This window comes from Arachis duranensis, chromosome 3, assembly GCF_000817695.3.
Source record: "Arachis duranensis cultivar V14167 chromosome 3, aradu.V14167.gnm2.J7QH, whole genome shotgun sequence".
Classification (NCBI taxonomy): Eukaryota; Viridiplantae; Streptophyta; class Magnoliopsida; order Fabales; family Fabaceae; genus Arachis; species Arachis duranensis.
This window is the reverse complement of record NC_029774.3, coordinates 52,883,018-52,885,983: the sequence shown is the minus strand read 5'-3', so window position 1 is coordinate 52,885,983 and position 2,966 is coordinate 52,883,018.

Genomic DNA, 2,966 nt, shown 5'->3' with positions numbered 1-2,966 from the left:
CCTTTATTGGGCTTTCCTGTCGATTTGGCCGAGCTCTTTTGAGAAGAGGTCGGATAGTCTGACCTGAAGAGGTCGGTTGCCTTGTCGCTAAACATCCCGGGTCGGTCAGCTCGACCCAGGGTATGAACAGTGCCCCTGCTTGAGCTCGGTTTTCTTGTTTAAGGTCGAGTCTTTTGACGTCGGTCCTTCTTTTAGTGAAACCGAGTTCAAGCATTTTGTCGATTTCTTCTTTTGTAGATATTTGAATGTAGAACGTTTTCCTCTAAAAGCGCGCGCTTTTGTATTAGCGCTTTTTTGGGAACGCAAGCGGTTTTAACATCCGCATTTAATTGGCATTAATTGCCCCCATTCTCTCTTGGCTTTATTTTGAATTTTCTCGATCAAAAACGGTTTTTCTTCTTCATTTCGTAACTTCTCCCTTTACTCTCTCGTTTTCTGTTTCTCTCATCTGCTCTCTGTCTTTTGTTTGCGCGTCTGCTTTCTTGCGTTGTAGTGTCACTTGGCGATTTTCTGGGCAGCCTTTGTTTCTGCGCTTCCATTCTTTTCTTTGAAGCTTCTTTCGTCTCTAGGTTAGTCCCATTTCATGTTTCCTCGTTTATTTTTGACTTTGCGATGGAGTTTTCCTTTTGATATTCCTTTTAGAAAAAGTTTGGATCTTTCTGTTTTTATCATGCTTGACTCGTTGTATGCTCTAGATTTTTCCCTTTTTTTTGGTGCTAATCTCTTCTTTGTTTGCTTGAATCTTTTTCTTTTGCATGTTGCCGCCGTTTCTACCTGTGCTTTTGCTGATGATTTTTTACTTGATTTAAAAAATGTTTGTGCCTTTGCTGTTTTTCTTCTTAGTCCTTTTGGTGTTTTGATAAACTGTAGCAGTAATGTTTTTCACTGATAAACTATAGGAGCAATACTTTTTCTGATAAACTGTAGAAGGGTGGTGTTTTTGCGTTTTTTGCTTCTTTTGTTTCTTTTGGGATTTTATTTTCTTTTTGATGAGTGCCGGGAGGTAGGCTGTAGAAATAACTTAAAAACCTTGCCTGTTTACTGCCTCCAAAGGATGCCCCCAGACTTTCTTATCTTGAGTCTTGGGGTTTTCCCTTTCTGTTTGTCGAGATGTTTTGCTCCTCGTCCGGGATGTTTTTAAGTAATTCATTCTTCTCTTCTTTTTGTAGGATTTAGTTGACCCCGTGTCTTCCCAAAATAACGTTGTAGAGATGCCTTCCCAGGTTCCTGCGGGTATGGCCGATTGGGTGGACTCCATGGTTCTCATGTGTGTCTTGCTGGTTGATTCTAAGTTTTGTGCTCAGCTTAGGCAGTTTCATAGTGTCTGTAGTAAGTCTGGTGATGAGAAGAATTATGAACTTGTCCTCCCTCTTCTGACGAGAGAGTCTGCTTTTCAACTCGGGTTGTTGATGGTTGCCTTTTCTTTTATGCTTATGATTTTTTCTTTGGTCAGCTGGGTATTACCCTTCCTTTTACTCAATTTGAAACCGACCTGTTATGGTCTTGTAATGTTGCCCCCTCTCAACTTCACCCCAATTCCTGGGGTTTCATAAAAATTTTCCAATTGTTGTGCAATGGTTTTGGTATTCCTGCTTCCCAATCTCTCTTTTTCTACTTGTTTGTCTTTACTAAGCCCGGAGTGGTGAAAAAAAAGTCAGCTTGGGTCTCCTTTCGTTCCACCCAGGGAAAGAAGGTCTTTTCCATGTTTGACAAGTCATTCCGTGATTTTAAAAATTACTTTTTCAAGGTCCGAGCTGTTGGAAGAACTCAGCTATTTTTTCTGGATGAAAATGATGAGCCTGCCTTTCCCTTGGAATGGCAAAAAGACGTGAGGGTCTTCAGGTATTCTTGGGAAATATTGGATGAGGCTGAGCGAGCCTTTGTTACTGTTTTGGAAGAACGCTGGGGTCAACCTCCCCATCTTGATACAAAGAAATTTCTAACCAATCCTTCTCTTCTTCAAACTGAACTGGGTATCTTGTGTTTCTTTTATTATCTGTTGTTGCTTGTAGCTGTCTTTTCGACTTGTCCGACTTGTAGCTTAACTTTCTGTTTTATTTGCAGAGGCAATGAAGAATAACGAATCTATGAAAGCTTTTAAGAGGGCGCAGAAGGTGACTGCTGCCAGAAATATTGCTGCCAAGGCGGCTGGGGAGGGGTCCTCCCAGGTGCGCGAGAAGCCATCAGTGCCGGGTTCCCCCGGGGTGAAGAAGGTGATCCCAACACCTTGGGTCCGCTTGGTGGATCCTCATCCTACTTCTGCCGCTCCATCTGTTGCCCCTCCAAGGAAGAAGCAAAAGACGACTGAGCCCTTTGACCTCAATGCCCCTGATTTCAATGCCATTGAGTTTGTAGATCAGCAAATCGGTCCCTATGGTACCATCTCAATGGACGATGTGTCCATCCTTCATCATTTGGAATTTATGGCCCGAAATCATGTACAGATGGCGTTTATGGTGGCTGCTATATACCGGACTGATCAAAATCTTCCTCTCCATGCTACCAAGGCATTTATGGAGGAGGCAAAGCAGGAGTTTGACCGGATGAAGGGGCTGAAGGAGGAACTTGAATTAAAGGTGACCAAGTTGGAGAAGGATCTAGAGAATGAGAAGGTGAGTTCCCTTTCACTGGCGGCTTCTTTGAGGTTGGCTGAGGACACAGCCTTGATGCATAAGGAGAGTTACATTACGACTTATCGGGAGGTGATGCGCCTGAGGGAGGAGTTGAATAATGCCCGGGAAGATTATTCTGAGCTCCAGGGTCATCTCGTTGGCAGCGTGACTGCTGCTTACGAGAACTTGAAGGAGCAAGTTTGAGTCATTGTTCCCGAGGCCGATCTCACCCCTTTTAGCCTGGACAATGTTGTCAGGGATGGCAGGATTATTCCTGATGACGATGGTGATGATGATGCTGATCCTCCTCCTGTGTCCTCTGCCAAAGTGTCGACCTCTTCTGTTCCTCCGGTT